A 23,944-nucleotide genomic window follows, 5' to 3' on the forward strand; every position below is an offset into this window, starting at 1 on the left:
AAGTCCAAAGTTCAAACAGGAAAACCTTTGCATTTATACTCTGTGAGTGGTTTGCCTTTCCCACATGTGGATGTTCTTCAACACTGGTCTCCTGTCGAGATGTCCCTTTGCTTATGACTCATTCCTTAGGTTCTTATCCTATCAATTCTGGCTCTTTAGTATCTCAAATCTGCCTGCTCCGTGCGTGGGGACAGTCACTGCCTTAATCTGTCTTAGAGGTCTCCTTACTGGCTTGATGATGACCCCAATGTGTCCTGTGCAGCCAGCAGGAGGCCTGGGAGCTGGTGGTTATGTTAAAGCATGTGCTGGAGGAGCCGATCTCCAAGTTCATTTATGTCCACGGACAACCTATTGTTTGCTGAAAAGGTCCAGTTTCTGAGCCATTTAATAACTTCTGGGTTGGGCACCTAATCCATCCCCTCACCTTATTTTTCCTTTTTATTAACATATCATTTGGTTTAAATGGAGTATTTATCCAAGGGATCATAGAGATGCACACTCTATTGTATTGAAAGAAAGAAAGAAAGAGATCAGAGAGAATGAGTTAAACAGAAAAATAAATCTGTGAACTTAGAAGAAGGTAAAAATACCTGTTGTTATTGAACCTAGCTGAATGGCAAACATTTCATGCTCTTGGAACCACAAATTTAGAGTTGACCAAAACCCTATGGCTTTTCAAGGAGCATAACCGCCAGAGTCCAGCCAAAGGTCGCCTGGGCACCTGGAACTTTTTTATTCACTCCAACGAGAAGAGACCAATTCAGTAAGAGAAGAAATCATGTTAAAATAATGTAAATTGTCAACATTTTGCCAGAATGACATAAAGTCTGTTTATTTAACCTTTATAGAAGGTCTGGGGGAGGTTTTGGAAGGTTTTGACATACGGGGGAAAAGTAAATTATGAAAGAAAGAATAAGAATCAAATCTCAAAGAGTTAACTGGACCTAGGGCTTAGGATAGCTTCTGAGTGTGATGCACATTTCAACTCCTTGGCTGGTCAAAGTCAATGCAGGGATTAAACCAAGCGTTTTTATTTCTCATGCTGTCTCATCTGGTTTTCATGTGAACACTGTCCCATAGAATAAATCTCAGATTTTCCATGTATTCAGCTCATTTCCTCACTAGTGGCAAATGGATTAGTTACTCTTGTTCCTTTGTTCCTTGAGCCTGGCCTCATCCAGAGGGACATTGGCCCTGCAGTAGGGACCAGTGGACTATTCCATCCACAGCGAACTCTTTACTTTCCCATTTGCAATGATTGTCATGTCCTTTCTACCAGCTTTTCTCTCCACATCCTTAGGTTTCCAAACACCTCTTGCCATTTAAGTGTCTGGTCAAATGCTGCCAGCTTTAGTAGATATTGTGTCAATATTTTTAAAAGTATAAACTAATTAACTAGTTAATGCCTTTGAGTCAAACAGAAAAATAAGTTGTTTCTATCTCCCAGATGTATGTATATTTACACATGTGCACACATCACAGTTACAAGGAATACAGACAGATTTTTATGGCTAATGGAAGGAAGAAGATACCATCCTACCTCCAAAGGTAGAAGTGATTACAGAATATGTGAGCCCAAAACTGAATATTAAAAAGGAGAGCAACTGATAAAAATACCCATGAGGGTTGGTGGAGTTTATTAAGTGATAGAGAGAGAAAGGGGAGGCTTATTTTTAGAGCTAATAGTTTTTAAAAAGTCCACAGATTTTTATTTTTCCTGAAGGAACATGCTAAAATACCTGCAAAGGATGAAGGGCAGCACTGTGTAAGTGTATAATAAATTATATGTATGGTTTGTAAAATAATATAATTACATAGAATTAAATATAAGTGTTGAGAGAAATCTAGTAAAACATGACTAAATTGACACTGTTTTCTTTTTCTTTCTTTTTTTTTTAATCTTTATTTATTTATTTATTTTTATGTGGTGCTGAGAATTGAGCCCAGGGCCTCACACGTGCAAGGAAGGCGCTCTACCACTGAGCTACAGCCCAGCCCTAAGGTGACACTTTTGTTATAGCCATTATATCATCATTTATTTAATATTTTATCATATACAATGATATAATATGATAAAATGGTAATATTATAATAACCATTGTTATACCTCCTTTATTCTTTTATCTCATTATGGTATAATTTTTAAAAATCCTTCATTTTAAATCCATGAATTCACAATCTGATCATTTAGACCCGTCTCTTTCACTAGATAGACATATGCAATCATTTCAAATGGAACTTGAACAGCTTCCTCTCTGATTTTCAAAGTTACTTGTACTTTTGGGAAATTTAAATTCATCAAAATAGAAATCAATTTAGATTCTATTTTGAAAATCTATTCGTGTCTATCTTCCTAAAAAGAAAAAAAAATTCTGACTTGATGACATTGAAGAAATGAAAATGATTTATCAACATAAGCCTAAGCTAACTCCCAAGCCATACAATTCTTCTTGATTCACACAGGATAGAGACCATGTGATACAAAACCTGCTTGCAATGATACAATAGAAGACATTCACTGTGACTGGAGGTCAGGGGGAGAAGCTTCATTGATTAGGAATGTGGGCTTGAGGTTTTTGAATACCTGAGAAATAGGCGATTTGCGCTGCACACTTACTTATAGTCTGTCTATAGAGCCAAGGGGCAAAAATATTACCTTATTTATTACCCAAATAGAGATTGAACATATAATTGCTCTGAATGTATGTTGATCAATGAAGGAGCATATTTACTTACAATTAAATGCTAATTTTAAAGTTTCACAATAAGTTGCTGAACATTCTTGAGAGGTTGCGTCATTTTTTAACATTTTGTGCTATATGGCACAGCTTGATAGCTAGTATACAATGTGCTCCCAGGATACTCAGAGTTTGCAAGACTGAATATTATGAATAAAATACTTAAGCTTGAATTAGAACAATCTGGAAATTATTTGCATTAAATTCAGAGCGGTCTGACAGTAATAGTCTAGAAATGGCTGACTTGCTTGTTTCAGACCATTGATCTCACTAAAAATAATGGGGAAAAATTAGACAATAAAGATGAAGAAGCTGCTTGAAGGTGCTGGAGAGCCAGGAGACACTGACAATTTATCAAGCCCAGAGACGAAAAGGTGAAAAGGAGGATGAGCCATGCCTTGAACCTCATGAGGCAGTTCTCATTTGTGATGCAAAACTGCAGCAGAGAGGTGAGGAAGGCAGGCAGGGCTCCCCTTGGAGACCCAGGGAGACATTGCAGCTTGGAGCTTCCCTCGAGATGATGACACGGTTAATTTAATTTAATTTAATTTTTTGGTTCTGTTTAGTTGTACATGACAGAGGAATCCATTTTGACATAATTATAGCACCATGGACTATACCTTGTCCTGATTTAGTCCCCAGACCTCTCCTTCCCCTCTCCCCGCCCCACACTCTTTTTTTTCTACTGATCTTTTTGTCATTGTCCCATAGTTACTTTTTAAAAAACTAATTTCTTGTGAATGTGCAGGATGGTGAGATTCACTGTGGTATAATCATATGTGTACATAGGAAAGTTATGTCAGATGAGGTGGTTTAAAAGAAAAAGTCAGATTTTGCATCGTAATTCCAAAAGGGCTATGCTTTAGTGAGAAAGAAATTGACCAGAAATTGTCTCCTCTTGAGGGTTTAAATCTAAATATTAGTTACTAAATAACTATACTTCACATGATGCCACAAGTTTTGCAATAAAATTTTAAATGAAATGGTCTATATATACAGGGACTCTGCAAAAATCATTAAGCAATGATTTGTACACATTGGGGAGGCTCTGTGCATTGGAAAAAAAAAGAAATGATTCAAAATCTTCCAACATTCCTGTCTTGATTAAAAAGTGACATATGATTACTATCCTGTACTTTGGCTATAAGCTTCCCAAAGAATCTGGGGTTAGATTTCCCCCTTCTATGCAACTTTAAAAGTTTGGAGACGATTTTCATTCACAAGACAGTTACTGATACCTTTAGGCTTGAGTCTACCTTTTTAACTCTAATACGAGAAATTCAGTGGTAGTCATTTATGTAGTCATGTATGTCTCCTTTAAAGCCAACAAAGACTAAACAAATGGAAAGCTAATGACAAACAGAGGAAAACACACAATCATAAAAGTCATTTTTCAATCAAAACCCTAGGATCTGAAAACGGTGTCCTCCTGAAATTTGCATATTAAAATCCTAGTTTCCAAGGTGATGGCCTTAGGACATGGGACCTTTGGGAACAGAAGAGATCCTAAGTGCAGCATCCTCATAAATGGGATTAGTACCATGATAAAATAGACCCGAGGGGCCTGGTGGCCTTTCCCCCATGTGAGGAACACTGAGAAGGGACCACCCGTGAACTAGGATCGGGCATCACATCTCCCGTTGCTCTGATCTTGGCCTCTGCAGCCTCCAGGACGGTAAGAAATAAGCGCCTGCTGTTTATAATCTGCCTAGTATTTTGTTGTAGCAACCTGAACAGACTAAGGCACAAAGAGGGAAAAGATAAAAGGAACATAGAGTAAATGGTCTGAATTTCTTGTATTTTCTGAGTTAAAAAGGTAGACTCAAGCCTAAATGTTCAGTAACCATCTTGTGAAGGAAAAGCACTTCAACTGAGGTAAGTTTTTAAAATTGCATAGAAGGGGGAAATCTAACCCCAGATTCTTTGGGAAGCTTATAGCTGAAGCATAGGATAGAAGTGGATGCTGTTCGCTCTATTAAGGCTCCACCTTGTGGCTTTTGTCCCCATTTCCAACTACTGGGACTGTAGACCCACGGCTGCATCCTATGCAGGGACTTACCTTGTTGACAGGGAACAGCCTGGTCTAAGGTCGCACCACCCCAAGGTGGTGGGCTAATGGCTGACGACTTGTGGATGTGGGGATGAAAGTCCTGCTTCTCTCACCTTGATTTTGGCAACTGAGAAAGTTCATCTCATCTCCTCAGATGCAACCACTCTGTTGTCATTTTCTCCCTCAGATGAGCCCCTTCTCAAATGCTTCTTCAGAGGTGTATCTGGTGAATGCGCTCCCGATCAAATCAAGGTACACCACCTTCCTCCTCGTCTGTTTCTGGGGAATTGAATGCAAGACCCAACAGTTGAAAGTGAAAGGACACTGGAACAGTCGACTAGGAAGGACTAAATTGACCTTGTATCCAACAAACTTGCTTACGATTTGATTTGTTCTACTAATTGTCCACAGGTGCTCTTGGGTCTCCTCAAAGGTAATGACAAAAGATAGCAAGACCATTTTATTTTATGCCTTAGCATATATAACTTTGTTTTCCTTCTCTCACTGGAGTAGCTAGATTCCATATTTATATTTAATAAAAGTAGATACTGTATCCATCCTGTTCTTGTTCTTGATATCAATGAAAAACTCCTCACATTCCACCAAGTATTGCCTTTTCTCTTTTTCATTTCTTGTAGCTATCTTGTACCAGAATAAAATGTTCCATTCTTTTAATTATGAGTGGAAATTTGATGTTATAAATTGATTGTTCTGCTTAATGAAGATAATCTTCTAATTGTTCTCTATTATTCTCTTAAGATAGTGAATAGTGATGAGTTTAAAAATATACCTAATCTTGCTTTCAGGTCTAAACTCACCTGGGTCAAAATATATATAATTTGCTGAAATTATCTGCTTTTTTTTTTTTTTTTAGGATTTTAAAATCACTTTTGTGGATAAGACTAGCCTGTAATGTTCCTTTTTTGGGAGGCGGGGGTAAAGCCTTTATCATGTGATTTTCATCATGTTTTTTGATATAAAGAAAACAAAACAAAAACTAATAGGGAGAGTGTCCATTTTCATTCCTTCTTCTCTCCCTCCCTCCTTTTCCCCTTCCCTCCCCCTTCCCTACCCCCTCCATCCTTCCTCTTTTGTTCTCTCTTCTCCATTCCTCCTATTTTCCTCTTCTCCTCCTCTTTCATTCATTTCCTTCTCTCCTTTCTTCCTCCTTCTTTCTCTCTTCCTATCTGGGAAAATGTGGAGTTTGGCATCATTTTCCTTTAACTGTCCATGAAAATCACCAGGTGAAATCATTTGTGCCTAGAGTCCTTTACGGGAGGATTTCCATTAAGAATGCCACTTTATTTATTTCAGCATTACACCAACTGTGCACTTCAACTTCATTGCAACTATAAGAATAATATGATTTCTAATGTGCATAGCAGCAACACAGTCATAAGATAAGCCAGGAAAAAACTCTGCCCTCAGTTACGTGTATGATGATCAATGTCAAGTTCACTAAAAACTGCTTCTGTTATAATAGTCCCTGCAGCCCAGGAAGCTCCCCAGTGCAATGCACCTGAGAAACATAATACTCTGTTGCCATTTAGCAACTCGAGGACTAAGGGGCTGTGTGCATCAAGCACAATAGCTATGAAGTAAACTTAGGAATGCAAAGGAAAAGAGGAAAACAAAAATATTGCCAAATTCCTAATAGATATTTGAAAAGGGAAATAAGATACAAGCTGGGCTTAGTTAGGGTCATACTGGTAAACAAATGCAGTTATGCTTTTATTTAAATACATCAGTTAAGAAAGTATTTCTAAAAGTATAAAATATCTTACATCTTCATAGTTGCATGTGTCAGTGAAAACTAACACATAATGATTAACAATAAGAAAATCCTTAGTTAAGTTATTCAATATAAAATATTCATTATCCCAAGGAAAGGTAAAAAAATCCAAAATTTGGTGCAATGTCAGTGAAAATCCTAATTTTTTAATAAAAATTGACAATTTAATTCCACATTTTACAGGGAGGGCAAGAACTAAAAATAGCTGAGATATCCCTAAAAATAAACAACTAAAGTTAAAAACTATATGAAAGTGTAATAGTTTAAACTAAGGTTAGCATACATTTAACTATGTTTTTAGGGTTTTCCATTTTAAATCACCATTATCCTGAAATAATTTCAAATCCCAGGAAATTGCAAAAGAGTAGAGAGGTCTGCTATAGTATTCATCCAGTTTTTCAAATGATTAATCTTGTACAACAAAGTGGGCAACATCAAAACCAGGAATTTGGCATCCATATAAGGTATGTATAATTCTTTATAATTCTGCCATATTTGTCTGCAGGAAACCACAACCAAAATCAAGATGCATAACTATTCTGTTATGCATAGCTTTTTATGTTCATTGAGAAATTAACAACAGTTTACTGATTTATTTTTATTTATTTATTTTTTCTGCAATACTGAGAATTACACCTGAGCACTCAGGCACTCCAAACAAGCACATTACCATTGAGCTGTACCCTTAGCCCTAGCAATAACGTTCTTCAAAAAGCAAATGGATAGTGGAGAATTGGGGCAATGCCTTTACTTGGTGATCAAAGTAAGAATCATTTGTTCCTCCAGATGTGAAACCTGGGAACACACTACAGATTCATGAGTTCATTCTAGTCCTGAGGAAACCTCCAATACCAAGTGAAGACTGAGTTCCTTGGGGGGTGTGGACACTATTCTTCAAGCATGTCCACCTTATCAGAGAGAAGGAAAGACTTTGAAAACATCACAGCCTAATGAGAAATGAAAACTTTGTAGAATCTGACCTAGAGGTTGGATTCTGTTACTAGAGTAGGAAAATTCTATAAAGAATATGGGCTATCTGAGAAAAGTGGAATATGTTAATAGGCTAGATAAAACTACTGATTCGATGCAAATTTATGAATTTGATAACTGCCACAGTTATGTAAGACAACTCCCCTTTTATTATGAAATACATGCATAACTATCTGGAGACAAAAAGCCATGATGAATATCATCTGTAAACATGCATATATCTATTAGTATGTACATACATATATACACATATATAATTAGGACATATGAACACATATAATTAGGATATATGAATAATAGGTATCTCTGGTGAAGAGCATATGAACTTTCTTAGAACTATGATTTTCAAAAATATTCAGTAAACTTAACCTTGATTTCAAGTATTTTTTTAAATTAACAAACATGCTAGAATGAATTCCAAATTCATTTTTAAAATACAGTTCATTGCACATAATGTATGCAAGCTTCATATATATTGAAGGCTTAATATGAAAGAAGAAGTCATAGAAATTTATATGACATTATAAACATTGGAGAGTATATAATTTTATTGCTGGGAATATTCTATTCTGAAGAATATTGGCTTGAGACACTCACATGAACACAAAGAAATATGCCTAAGAATGTTTAATATTCATAGCGGCCCAATGGTAGTCACATAAATAAGACAAGACAGGAACAACCAAACTCCATCACCAATGAAGTGAATCATTTGTAAAATATAGACTCTGTGTATAGTATAGGGCATGGAAAATGTATGTTTTTGAGCTATGTGTAATAGTGAAGATGGATCTCAGGCTAAGGAAATAAAAGTCAAGCTGTAGAAGAACTCAGTATGATTTTAACTATATGAAACTGCCTAGAGTTAGCACCCAGTTAACCCCTATCAGATTGTTGATGCAGTGGTTGGGTTAAGGCTTTCATAACCCAATCATTTCATTTCTAAACTTCCTTTCATTGCCTCACCTATGAGTTTCTGGGGGAACACTTCATATTCTAAACCACAGCAATTGGTAACACGACTCAGGAGCTGAGACGTGGGTAAGGAAAACACCACGTTGTATTCTTTCAAGCTAGAAAGGTAGTCAATGTAATGCAGGGGCCAATTTTGCACCTGATCTCATTTTCCATAGGAAATTTATTCCTCAGTCATGTCAGACTGAAAGGGTTACACAAATACAAAGCAAGCATTTTGTGTTCAAGTATTCAATTTTCTTAAAACTTCTAGACTTAGTGACAGACAGCATCACTGCCTCTAAAATTCAATACAAACATGCTATGCAATTCAATTGCTTTAGGACAGGAGTTAATTTTTTGTATTAGTATCCAATTCTGAAAAGTTATCCATATGAAAAGGCAATGAAGACATACTTTAAAAGTAATAAGCAAGTTGAATATAGATGTCATCTTTCCATTGAAAATGATTTTTGAATGATTTACTGGCTATTCAAAATTCATATGCATGACCTTGGTTCTTGAACTGAAGATGGAAAAATGATACTGTTTTCAGAGATTTTATTCTCTTATTGCAAAAGTTTTACTTGAATGTATATTTTGGGTGTCAAATGATCTCATCTGAAATGGTACAAGCTTAAAGACAGTATATCTATGAAGCAGAATGGGGTGAGAGCTAGAAAAATTTTACTGCTAGTGACTATAGTGAGTTGCTCTTTCTTAATATATCAGTTGACATTTTGTGTGCAGAATTCATGCATTTCTAATAGTCCCCATAAAATGTCAGCCTGTTCGGGAAGAGTGAGCTGCCAAGCACAGTCTTGGGCCGCACAGACAGTGGCCCAGGGTTGCCCTGCTGAGAAGTCACTACCCCAGTGAGGTGTCAGAGCCACCTTCTCTGACTAGGTTCCGATGAACTCCAAATGCCATCCATGATTCTGCTCTCTACTTCCCCCCAAATTCAACTTGAAGGTCTACATTTTTCTTTTTCGAAAGCTCTGTACCAAAAGTGGCAAAGTGAAAAGAAAGTTAAATTCTGCATTATTATTTGAATTGAAAGAGACTTTTAAAATTGCAATTGAATAAATCCATTTCATTATCAATCAAAACAGCTCATTTGCCTATAAAATTCTTTCTCCTCTCCCTCACATCCTAGTCCTTCACAGATACACACCACCACCACCACTACCACTTCATCCATAACTCTTAAAGGGTTTTCTACAGGGAGAAAAGCTGCAACCATGTAAAAATATCAACTTTGATCCAATATAAAATTTCAAAATTTATTTTTGCTTGAAATCTCCATTTTATGTTGTTCAATTTTAACTTCTCTAGGAATCTGTCCTGATTCTTCTGATTAGTCCTAATTAGTTATTCCAAACTTTGATTAGCAACACAGAACATTGCTTAGGTATGGAGACTTGAGAGTCAGGCAACCTGAGTTGATTGACAGTTCTGGTTCCTATAAGCTGTGTGACTTTGGTATGCCATTTACTCTCTGTGCCTTAATTACATTATCTGGAAAATGTGCATGGTATTGCTGGTATAGAGTTGATATATTGTGATGATTAAATAAATGTATGGATCTAAAGTACTTGTCAACAGTGATAGCTGAGGTGACAAATGAGACATTGTCCTCTAAGGATCCTTCACTGAGAGGACCATGAGGTGACCCAACATGAATGTGATAAAGAGCCTACTTCTGTGGAACACATGCTGTTCTGTGGTTCCACCGAGGTCCTTCTTGTCCTACTGATATTCTACACTGAGTTTAGGATCTTCTTTTCCTAGGAACCCAGAAAAATAGCAGGAGACACTGCCCCTCCTGTTAAGTCCTGTGCCCATTGGACTTTTTTTCTGGAGCACACTGGAGTCATACTTTGTTATTTTGTTGGGGTCAGTATGAACTGTGATCTGCCACACAGTGTCTGTATCTTGAAATTCAACGTCTGCATTTAAACAGAAGCTCAGTTAGTGGTGGGCTAACATTTAATAAACACTGAGTTGGGAGAGAAAATTTACCCAAAAGATCTATTTACTTAAAAAGATCATAACTTTCCAGCATCTAGAGCAATCTCTTCTTAGATCAAATGCTCAGGAACAAAATTTCTGAGATTTTGGAAAGCAGGAAATTAAGTAGGGAAGGAAACATGTTGAATTGCCTTCAGTATTTCCCAGTGTTCAACCTGTTAAATAGAAACTGGGTAATCCTGGGTAGTTTTAGTAAAGTCCTGTGTTGTGATCCTGGAGCAGAAAAGTAACTGTGCACATTCTCACATAAGCATACCCAGAGGCACACTCACACGCACGCGTGCACTTATGCATTCTGATAGGAGAGTGATTGTGGGGACACTTCGGTGTACACACAGCCTGGAGTTACATGGCAGAAACCTGAATGTCAATCCCAGTCCTACAGCTGATTGGCTGTACGCCCCCAGGAATGTCCTTAAACTCTCTGAGCTTCCATTTCCATGGTGTAGATACTAGTTTTTCCATTACAAAGTTCTTGTTCACACAATGATTCTGAAGAGCCCTGGTCCAGCATGTGCCCGGCCTTGGGTTCAATCCACTGCACTGAAGAAAAGAAAATAATAACAAGGACAATAATCCCATGTTAAAAGTTTTCAGACTTGTGTGATATATCTTACTAATATACTATATTATAGATTCTCTTCTAACATTTTATCTGCTTCTGAGAGCACGATTTTTATAAGAGAAAAACTTTAAGGTCTACAAAAATTTTCCCAAACTTCCCAAAAAAAGCAATTTGCAATTAATGGTACTGATGATTCTTACGACCTATGCCTTTAAAGAATATTTAGCTTTCTTTCTCAGCCCAATCTATAGAAATGCTTAGTACGACACTTGGTGCATAAATATTCAGTGAACACTTTTCAAATGCTATGTAAATTGTCTTTCTAAAATATAAATACATGTGAGAGGAGAAAATCAAGGACTCAAAGGGATTGCTGTCTTTGTGTTCTCAACAATGAGCTCCTATCAAGAAGGATAATGAGGTTTTATATTTGTATAGCACCTGCTTAAGCAGACTCAGGCTGAGAAGGAAATGCACCTTCCACCAAGGGACTGGGTTTCAGGGTGCTGGGAACAATTTGGAGAAGAACTGTGGAAATTGGCCTTTAATGTAGCTGAATTAGCTTCATGGTCCATTTCTTTAACAATGCTGCTTATAACATTTGTTGTGGTAACTTATAACAAATAAAGTGCACATCAAAAATGTGTTCATTTTTGTTTGTGTGTTTGTTTCTTACTGCAGACTACAAATGTCAACAGATGAATTTCTTCTCTGATTATTTTAGAAAAATTATTGCAATTTTTCCCAGAATATATTTAGAATTTTAGCAATTATGAATTGTTGGGATTTTCTTAAGTGCAATATGTGTGAAAGATTTAGAATTGTTTATTCTTTGAAAATATCCTGTCCAAAATATAATCACAAAAGCCGTGTGGTTTCAGCAGAATTTTGTAGCAATTTTGGGAAAAGCAAAACAGACAAAAACCATTAGCTATTTAATGCAAATACATTTCCTTGCCTTTCTACTCAAGTGGGCAGTTTTCCTCAGCATTACTGTAGTTTCAAATAAGTAAATACTACAATTGTGAGAAGTCCTATCATTTATGAGGAGCCAAATTTTTATTATTCAAAACAGTAATATTTTAACCTTCTGTAATGGAGGTGATAGCTTGTATCTGGTAGACAACTTATCTTTGGGTTTCTCAAAATTCTTTGTAAAAATGTGTATACTTATATAATTCATTTAGATAAGCTTAACTTTATTAATCAAGACTAGTTTTAAGATAAAAATGCTTATCATTTATATTCATCTTTAAAACAACATCAACCACAAACTCAAAACACACTGAAGTTGGAACTTATTGTGTTTCATTATCAGGTTGATTCCTGATAGCTGTGAAAATTTAGAGAAGTCGTATCAACTTTTTGTTTTGATTTTCCTCCTAATTTTTAAAATGGGCAAAAGAATGTTTACCTTTAAAAATCAAAATAAGAATCAAAAAAGATTATACAAGGGGAAGTTACTTAATATGAAAGTTTTTTTCCCATCACTGAATTCTCCAATAGTTTTAAAATATACAGATGCATATATGTATGTGTTTGTGCATATCATTATAGGGTAACCTACTGGAATTGAACTGGAACTAATTATTTTAATGTCATTTTAAGCCATTTTGCAAGTACCATTTAGAAATTCACTGTCATTTGTTTAATGAAAAATTATGCCGTAGACTAACAGGGGGTCATTCATTCTAAGCCAAAAACTTAACCTCCATCCTGTATCAATCAGGAGGCTGAGCTGGGCTTAAGGATCTATTGCAGCAGAATAGCTATTGCTAGTTATTAGAGGCCTAGAGGATTACACACAGATTGTAGCCCATGTGTTTTAAGAGACAGTTGGACCTTTATTCTGACACTGAATGAGACCCAGGAATTTGTGCTTTAAATGAGTTTCTCAAATGATTTGTTATGGATGACCAATGTATCTTATATTGAGAATTACTCAAATATGTCATAGATAATTCTCAATTAAACATAAGGCGGCACTAACAAATGCAGTGACATTCATTTGAAGTGAAAAAGAATTCTTGACTTAATGAATCAATATTTATTAAGTCACTATTCTGGGACAGGCAGTGTGCCAAGTATAATCAAAGATGAAGGGATACCTAAGGATCTGGGCCAACCTTATTCTAGCTGGAAACACAAGACAGTAAACACAACTCACTAGATAATGTTTTTCATTATCAATTATAAAGTTGTCACAATCTAATGTCATTTTGCTCCGGATTAATATCATGTGTTAATACAAGTTTTATTTGGACCAAGAAGGTAAATAGAAGTGCCTGGGATGTAGCTCAAAGATAGAGTGCTTGCCTACCCAGCATTAAGACTTGGGATCCACTGTCAGCACTGCATTAAAAAAAAGGAGAAGAAAAATAGAAGGAATGTGGCATAGCTCTCAAACCAGAGGAGGGACACTTTCTCATATATCTCCATCATAAAACATTCTCTCTTTCTAACAGAAATTTCTTTACTGTGGAATGTGGAATGTGGAAACTCAATCAACTTAATTGATGAGTATAACCCTGATATCTTGCTCATACACCAAAAGAATTGTGTTTGGACATATGCTTTTTAGATGAAATTTCTTCAGCTCTTCTCTTGTCCTGCAGTGTCTGGAGGTTAAACATTTTGGGGGGCACTCTTTTCAGCATTCCCATATGGAAACAGCTTGACACCGTGTGCTGCTGAGACAACAAAGTCAATTAATTAATCACTATTCTGCCAGAACTAGATATCACACACTCATATCACCTATATCACCAACATCACCACCACCACCATCTCAGTCACCATCACCACCATCACAGTCACCATCACCACCATCACAGTCACCATCACCACCATCACCATGACCACTACCATCATCATTAACATCACCACCACCACCACCATCATCATTACCACCACCACTACCACCACCATCATCACCATCACCACCACCACTACCACCACCATCATCACCAACACCAACACCAACCACCATCATCATCACCACCACCATCATCATCATCATTTATCATCAACACCTTAATCATGATCACCATTGTTATCATCATCTTTCCTGTGAGGAGGAAGATATTGGATGTTTCAGTTAGTTGACTGAGATGAGGTAGACTGTTAGTGTTTTAAAAAGAGCACTTGAGTCCCAGTGTTTGAGCTCTAAATTCTGTGCCTTTGGTTGCACAGGCAGAAGACTGGGTGTAGAATGGGACATCATTTGGCCTCCACAAAAATTTTAATCAGGCTAACTCCAGCCACAAATTTTCCTCATAATTGTACATTGAATAAAAATATTAATGCAGTGTATTAAGAATTATAAAATTAGGTTTTAAGATTCTGATTAAACTTCATGAGAGCAAAAAGCAATGCAGATAACATTATCATAACAACATCTTATTAGATTGAATTTAAAAATTCTGATTGAAGGAGGTCTAGCAGATGAGACATTAGGAAAGAAAATATTTCTCCCAGTCTTAAGGCTTTGTAGCTATGTTTATAAGATTTGATGTGCTTCAAATAAACTCATAGCTACAATTCAAAAACTGTCTTTAGCTCCTTACCATCTAGATTAACAAACTCTCTAGAAATACTATTTACTATGGATAAGAAGGTAAGTTGATCTAAAAAAAAAATCTTAGTATTTAAGACCTTTATAGTTCAACAAAAGCTAAAGGCATTCTGGAACCCATATTCATTCATTCAGGACTTTTAGGCCACATGAACTCTTTGAGATGCTGAATATAAAACACAAGAAACACACTCCTTTCTATCAGTTTATATTTTCTATCTGAATGAATAGATCACTAATACGATCACAATAATCCACTGATAAGTCAGTCTTAAGTGTTGCAATATTATTAAGGTCACAAATTCAGTATAGCAAATTATATCTCATGTATGTCTGATTATGTCAAAATGATCTCCACTGTTATGTATAACTATAGTGCACACATAAAAACAATTTTTAAAAGAAATACCTGTTTTGATGGTACTATTGGAAGAGCTGAATAATATAAATAATATAACGAAGTTCTTTAAAATAGCACCCAGAACATGGTTGTATCGTAAACAAGGTTACTTTACAGATATAAGTCCTTTCTAAAAATCTTCAGAGCAGCTCATAGGTTAGTATTCTTAAAGTTGAATGGAAATTTAGGAAGGCAGAAAAACAACGTCTTCTTAAAATATGGAAATACTCAGGGAAAGCAAGAATAACATTGGAGTAAGGAGAAGCTTTGTGAGGTACGTCAAGAGGCATGAAAGAGGTTCAAAGGAGGAGGTCTGCAAAGCTGAGCTTACACTTTGCAAATTTCATAACTTCCAACAGGGAATCCGCCTGCCCCTTATATCAGCCACAAAGCAAGCAACGACAGAAGCACACCTACCATCTAGGGCCTTTCAAATCAACCCAGATGCATCTCTACTGACACATGTCGGGTCTTCCCAATGTTTTAAGAAATTGTTGTGGTTGCAATATGGAGGGTAGGTTGGAAGAGGAGATAAATTTAGAATCTGCTGGAATTGCCGGATAAAACTTATTAAAGCCTGAAACAGGTTAGTGAACAGAAACACAGAGGGGACTGAGGACAGATGTGAGAGATACATTGGACAGAAATCAAATAAGATTTTTGTTACTTACTGGAGATGAGAGAGAGAGAGAGAGAGAGAGAGAGAGAGAGAGAGAGAGAGAGAGAGAGAGAGAGAGAGAGATGTTTCCTGAACTGTGGGCTACGGTACCCATGACAACACCGATACAATAAACGAGTGGAATCTGAAAGGTATAGTTTTAGAATATTGGTGTAAGTTCCTTTGAAACTGAAGCACTTTTACATTTTGAAGTGTTTCATGTTAGGTTTTACAAATACGATTGTATTTATTATGCAGCCATTCTTATGTAAAGTTAATATTCCAGCAACATCATGACTATTAATTCTGTTGTCACTCTGCTGTCTGTTATGTTAGATTGCCACTCCGGTGAGGGAGACCCACAACCCACAAGACTCCACTTATCCACCAGCATTTATTTACTTACATTTGGCTATGCCAGGTGGATAAGATGACCCTGAGACCCGGTGGCAGTGAAGAGACTGAGGTTTGCTGGTGACTGAGCTGGCTCCTTTGAATAATGCCATCTATTGCCTCAATGACTCTGAGTGGCAGTAGATATAAATGCCAGATGTATCTCTGGGATGTTGTGAGTTTTAAGCCCATTTTTTAAATGTGTTAGTGCCAGTAGCTGGTGTTTGTATAGTTGGTGAATTTGTATAGTAGGTGCTCCATTCTGGCAGTGTTCTCCCCAGAATACTAATGCTAAATGAAGTAAAAGACATCCTTGTCTTTGAATTAGCTATAAATGCTATCCTGTTTTATTTATTTACATGTTTTGTTTTTATGACAACTGTGTTGTGGATAAGACCAGTGCTAATTGATTCCTACATCCAATTGTCTACATAAATAATGTGCCCAAATAAATAATGGCACATTATTTATTGTATAAAACCCCCAAATAATGAGCATGTCAATTTTCTTTAAAAAATGATTGAGAAAAGATAAATGCACATAGAAGTATTTAAAAATAAAAGAAATCATAAATACAAACTATTTTATCAAATCTACAATACCAATTCTCTAATCAGATATCCCAAAGAAAATTTCTGCATATGCAGAGATATAAAAACACAGAGAAATTATATGTTCTTGTGTGTATATATATATTTGACACAAATGCACCTGTATTTTCTATGCTGTTCTGTTTGCTGACTTTTTTCCCACTGAGCAACATATTATCTATTACTATAAATAACCACATGTAGATTCATCTGACTCTATTTGTATGGCTCTTTAATATTCTTTTTTTAATAATATTCCATAATTTTTGTGCAATCTTTTCAAGCACAACAACAATAAACAAGACTGGCTCTCAATCAGGAGCACATGTGGACAACATCTGTCTGGGAACTGTCCATCTGGAACCAGGGAGGCTCCACCTTCTCCAGGGGCTGCCTGAAAGGGTAGAGAACACAGGTAGCATAGGTAGCAGAGGTGGGGGTGGGAATCTTTGACCAATGAGGCAAGAAACAGAAATTAAAAGAAAAAGAAACTTGCTTTCCAAATATATATAGAGAGAGAAATAAAAGACTTCCTCTGAATCTATTTTAAGAAGCTAAACCAAATAGAAAATGGCCCAAAGACAATCATTTCTAATACTTAATATTTGGAAAGCCCTAATTCAGAAGAGGAATATAGCAGTAAATGAGAGAAATGTCCCACTTGCCAAAAAATATTACTCCTACGTTCTAAGACAAATCTCTATGTGTGTATTCATACATTTATCAAATGCCTAAATTATTTGTAGTCTCTTCTCCATTTAGAACAATCATTATCTTTATGAGTTTTAAATAATGTGTTCCTTTCCTCCAAATCAGAGGTTGTATTTTTGTTTGTATTTTCATTTTCAGATGCAATAATAGTATGTTGAACATGGGAAATAATCAATCAAACTCTACTTAGTTAAAAATTCAACTGACTGTCTACCTCAAAACAGTGGGTGTCCAAATAGCCAGAAAGAATAAGAAAGGCCCTCAATTGTATTGTTATCAGGCCATGGAAAATGAGGTCATAGTCAGTGTCACTGTCATGACAAAGCCATCAAAATGGGTGACATGACAAAGGATACTTATTATCCATTGGTTTTAACTTGGAAAATGAAAAAATGACTGAGTCTGGAATATTTTGTTTTGCAAGAAAAAAACATCATTAAAAATAGAGTATGAAAAAAAGATAAAGAAGCCAAATTACACACAGGCTTCCACTGATTAAATCTTAGTGAATGAGAACATCAAAATAAATAATGATAGCTCTGGGTTGTAATCCATTGAAAACATCATTTGGGCTACATACTTAATTTCATGCAAAGAGCCAGAAGAGGGTTTGCTTAGTCTCCAGGCAATGGGTGGCTGTGCCAGACAAACCCAGTGTCACTTCTGCAGGAACAGATAGGCCATAGGAATCTGTGGTTTGAAGGTTGCATCCAGGAGTCCCTTTCTCACATATGTGGGTTCCTCTTTCCAATGAGGGACCTTGCCTGGTGTAAAACACAGGATGAAGTTTCAAATTTGGTCCTGTAGAGAGTTGAATAAGGCCACCTTGCCACCAGCCAAACTATGTCCTTGTCCTGCTGTGCAGTCTCTACCTGCGATTGTGCCAGGTTATTCAAGTGTGTCTTACATCCAATAACAGTACCCTTACAAGACTCAGAAGAGAAGAAAGGAGAGATTAAGGCCATGAGAAGATGTAGGCAGACTTGAGCATCACCCACAAGCAAAGGAGGGCTACAGGACCAGGAGCTAGACCAGCAGGGAGCAGAATGTCTCTGGATGGAGCATGGCCCAGCTCTGCTAACTAATTAATTTTTTTTAAAGTCTGGTTTCCAGAACTGTTGATCCACAGAATAAAGTGATGTATGAATCTGTATGAGAGCAATAAAATAATAAATCAAAAACTAAATAAGGAAATTACCAGGAAAAAATACAGGCCTGTTATTCTTACTAATATTAATAAAATCTTTTAGAAAAATTAGGTAGCATAGTTAATCAGGAGGAATCTAAATTTATCTCATGAATTCAAAGTCACTTCAACTAAAGTAAGTCTAACTATGTAATTCAGTAAGAAATTTCATAAAAAATAATACATGTTTATTCAAAAAGTTAAAAATAAAAGAATATGATACAAGTCAATATCTATTTTTTATTTTAAAAAGATCTTGAAATGGAATTTAACTTCTTGATAATTTTTATATATCTAAAAGTTAAATGAAAAATGCTTAAAGGTAAAATTTTATAAACATATATTTTGTGATAAAAAATAAAACTGCCCTTTTTTCCTCTCTCTCTCTCTCTCTCTCTCTCTGTTATTTACATAATTCTAGTAGTCTATGATGAAGAAATAAGAAAGGAATGTTATGTATGTTGCATAAATAGGAGAAATGGCAAGGGTAAATTTTCATTTAGATTGGGTTTCTTGTTGCATTCCTTCTCATTTGAGGTAGTCATTTAAATTGAGAAGTTACAATGCCCAGAACATGAAAGAGTGCCTGGCAATTTGTAGAAAGTGTTACTAAGAGTGTAAGAATCCTCTTACAAAGCTACTTAGTTTTTTATTTGAAAGGAGACTTAACATCTTGACTCCAAAATTTATTTGGAATAATATATTTCCTAAAATATAGTTATGTTGGTGCAGCAAAATAGACTTCTAAGGAGTCAGGTCATGTAATACATACCTATGATAGTTGTGTATGATGAAAGAATTGCACAAATCAGGGACAAAAAGAGAGTATCCTTTGAGAAATGGTTATAAAAATGTATACTACCATTGTGGTATTATTTTGTGCTACACAACCAGTATTTCTGGTTCTGCATTGAGGCAAATAGCAGAATTACACTTTATTTCCCTCTTGGATATTATGACCACATAAATTGTCTCTCCAAGACACTCTTGTACCAGTTACTGGTCAGAGGTGCGTAGTCGGGGGAGAAAGCTGGTCCACCCTAGGCACTCTCTGGAATCCAACTTTCCCTGAATCAATTAAAATGCAAATGAAAGCACAGGGTTTCCCCTAATTGAGGCATTGAGGGGTTTTCAAAATTGTACAAATTTTCTTTATCAGCCCTTCATTCAGATATTTTAAAATTTATCTCTGGATTTATCTAGGTAGGTGGAAAATTTTGAAGCTCATTGGTAGAGACCCTGTGGAAACACTTTTATTCATTTCCTTCAAGTTTTAAACATCAGCTTATACGATTGGATATTACTGCACTTAGTTGTATGAAATTTAAGTTTGTATTTGCCAGAAAGATGCTAGGAGACTAGGCTGTACCACAGTGAATGATGATTTCTTTGTGAGACTTCATAGCAAATGTCACACTCTCAGCTCCATGAATATATATGCTTCTCTTGAGAAACCTACTCATTTGTCCAACTGATTATGACTTCACAGCTTTCTGTACTTCAGCTGGTAAAGTTCTTAGAGTTCTTGGGTGGGGGTCATTAGATTACGTGCAGTAAACTACCGGAAATTCATTTCTACTACTTCAGTTTTATGTTAATTTTGATATATTTTAGCCTTATTTCCTTAAGTTAACAAAAAATGCATGCATTTAGCTAATTTGTTTTAAATTTCTTTTGGAAAAGTTCTGAATCTATATACAATTCTTGAATGAATACAATTATTGCATTGAAATTTTGTATGGATTTTTAATATGCAATAATAACTAGCAAGCCAGACAAATACTAAGGTCAGAATTTAATGAATCTGAAATTTTGCCAAAGGTTCTAAATAGATTTTATTTTTTATCACCTTTGTAATTTGGTATGCACATCATGACATATGTGTTGTGTCTTGGACCAACACAGTCTCATGTGCTCAGAGGTGAGACTTTGGGGAAATGACTAGATCGTGAAGGCTCTGGCCTCATCATCTTTTGATGGCTGAATGGACTACTGGGAGGTGGTATTTAGTTGGAGGAATTATGTCACTGCAGGTGTGTTCTGGACCCTTTTGAGTGCTTTCCTTCTCTGTTTCCTGGCTGTCATGAACTGCGATTTTCTCCACCACGCCCTTCCATCACATGTTCTGCCTCATTTCAGGCCCAAAACAATGGAGGTGTCCATCAACTGAACCCTCTGAAACCATGAGCCAAAATAAATCTTTCCTCCTCTAAGTTGTTCCTGTCAGGGTTTTGTTCACAACAATAAAAAGTAGACTAACACAGTATTTTTGGTTGACCTGTGGGCAGTTGCAATTTTTTAGGCCTAAAACAATAGCATAGCAATTGTCCATGATTCAACAAAGCCCTTTACAGAACATTTGGTGGAGAACATTTGATCGCATGCCCTATAGTTGTAATAGAAAATATCAAAGTAAACTTAAATGATTTTTTAAAAAATTAATTGGCCAATAAACTTAGTTTGCTCATTTAAAATTATTGGATTGGAAATATATAAAAATTACAATTTATCAGTATTTGCAAAAGAAATAAAGTATGTAATTCCATTCTCCTGAGATACATAAATTTTAAAGGAAATGATCTGAAACATGCTAATGAGTTAAACATAACCCTCTTGGGGTTTGAGATGAAAAAGTATATCAGCTTCATTCTTCAAATGCCAGTTTTTTAATTCAATAAACCTACTTAAAATGCTGTAATTTTGTAGTTTTAATTAAAGACACAATTAAGCATAAGACTATTAAAATTTGTCCTTGCAAACCTTTCAAAGGGAGAAGAACTTCTTTCAAACGATGCGTCATTATCATCAATATGACAAACAGTAATATTTTGTTCATGTTCTTTCAATTTTACACACAATTGAAAACAACAACAGTATTTCTTCCAACCTCTTCCATTCTGCTTTTAGGTGATTTCTTTATGGTTGCTTTCCTGTTTGTCCCCCTTTCTCAACGTTGGTGAAAAGCTTGATGATTTACAATGCCAACTTCTGGTTTGAATATGAGCATACTCACCCTAGAGGTTAATCTCCTCTTGTTCAGTCTGGATGTTTGCAGAAGGGGTGTGCTGAGAAATGGCAGGATTAAGGAGGGTGCTGGGAAGAAGTTCCAACACATAAACAGAGGTGTGACTCAGGGGCCTGGTCCTGGGCCATGAGAATCAGAAAAAAGGGATTGCTTTGAGTTCCCAATGATGTTCCAGATCTGAGGATCCCGAATAGAGCACAGTGAAGGAAACCTTTGGGAATCATATGCTAATCATCAGTAGCACAATAGTGTCGTCCTCTTGGACAAATGCACAACAGGTAAGAGGAATGTCCTATACTTAAGGGAAGAGTATGTTCCACTCCAGAGGCGCTGAGCAGAGGCACAGTCCCAGACCCCTGAGCACTGCGGGTCTTCATTGAGTCACTGCCTTCGTATTCTCACTCACTGGTGATTAGCACCTGGCTTAGCCTCTCTGCTCTCATGTCCTTGTTTGTAACACAAGTGTGATGATAATGTCTTATGTATAGATGCTGTGAACTTTAAATACATGTCACTATAGCAACATAGTAAACAGTGGATAAATTTATAATTGGTTGTTAATACTATGTACACTTAACCTTTAAAGTTTTCGGTTACAAAGAAAAAAAAAAAAAAAGAAAAAGACATTTTCCCCAGAAGGAGAGACTAGAAACATCATGTGTGCAATCAGAGGCCTTAAGACTCTGAGGAAGTAACAATCATGCAAAGCTATAAAAAGTAAGTAGAAAAGTCAGATATTTAATTCAATAATCAAAATAGATGTCTGTCTTTAGTGCATCAAGAGTCATTTCCTAACAATTGTGAATTAGGTATTGGTAGCTGCTCATGAATTTTTAATTTAAATGGGATGCAGCCCCTGAGTTTGTTTTTGAAGTCAGAAGCAAAATAAAAAAAATACAATCCAATGTATGAAAGTGCATAATCTTTTTATATTCTGAAAGTAGTTAAAGACCTGTGTTTGAAGCCCAGATCTGCTATATTCTGTTGTAATGGTAGGGACCCCAAATAATTTATTTGATTCAAATCTCTAAGCTTAGTTCCCTCATCAGAAAAGAAAATTAAAAAATGGATAAGAATCATAAGAACTTACCTATTCAGATTGTTGTAGTAGTGAGCTTTAAATAAATATATGAATTCTTACAGTTCTAGAAATAGAATGAGCTCTCAGTGCTAATGTTTGCTTTCTTGATGATGATGATTATGATGATGATGACAATGACTATACCATGATAATGTAAGAGGATGTGTAAGGCTTGGCTGGGCCTCTGGAACATATTATTATTAAGAAACCTTCTTTTAATGGATTCTGTGAAAATAGGATTTTTTAAATGTGCTGCTTGATTCATTGCAGGTACATTAATATAATTGAAAAAGAGCAGCAGTAATCATCTAGGAGCAAACAAATAGGTGAGAGAGGCAAACACATATGCATCTGATATAAAGTATATGGTAGATCGTGATTAATTTTAATAAAAAATAGAATTGAAGTGCCTCCTAAGATGCGAAGAGCCAAGGTGAATCTCTAGAAATAAACACTCTCAACTTGGGTAGCAGTGAGTTATGCATTTAAGGGCAAAGAGGATTCCCCCAGGTAGTGACGGTCTTTGCCCCAAAGCCAGATCTTCACAAATTTCAAATTGCATGCTCCTGATTTCTATGACTGCTGCCTTCCCTTATGCTAAATTGGATTGAAGATAAAATGCAGGATACACAGGTAATTCTTAACATCAGATAATCACCAATAATTTTTAGTATAAGTATGGACTTAAATATTGCATGTGGCATGTACTAAAAATACAGTAAAAGTAAATTATATTTTAAACAATTTCTGGAAACCCATAAATGTGGCTAGTAATCCTATAGTTTTGCATTTAAATATGGAGAACCTAAGAAATTTTAGTATAGACAGGTGAGAACAATGAATTAGAAATGCTATTAGAGGAGATAGATTAGATTAGTGGATATCTCTTAGGATATCTCAGATCAATCACTTTCCCTCACTGGGTACCAGTGTCTGCATCTGATGAAAGTTAGAAGGTGATCAAGAGGTAACACCCACAGCCCTACACAGCTCTCATATTCCAAGGATACACATATGATACTTGGAAGTTAGAGTTAATTATTTTTAACATATAACTGTAATATTCATGTTGATGTTGAACACAAGGCATTTATGACTTCTTATATTCTATCCAGAATTATGAAAACAAGCTCATTTTCAAATATGCAAACTGAAGTTCTGATATTAAGTGGTTTGGTCAGAACTATAAGATGAATGAACCATGGA

The sequence above is a fragment of the Urocitellus parryii genome, chromosome 12 (genome assembly GCF_045843805.1).
Source record: "Urocitellus parryii isolate mUroPar1 chromosome 12, mUroPar1.hap1, whole genome shotgun sequence".
NCBI classification, from domain to species: Eukaryota; Metazoa; Chordata; class Mammalia; order Rodentia; family Sciuridae; genus Urocitellus; species Urocitellus parryii.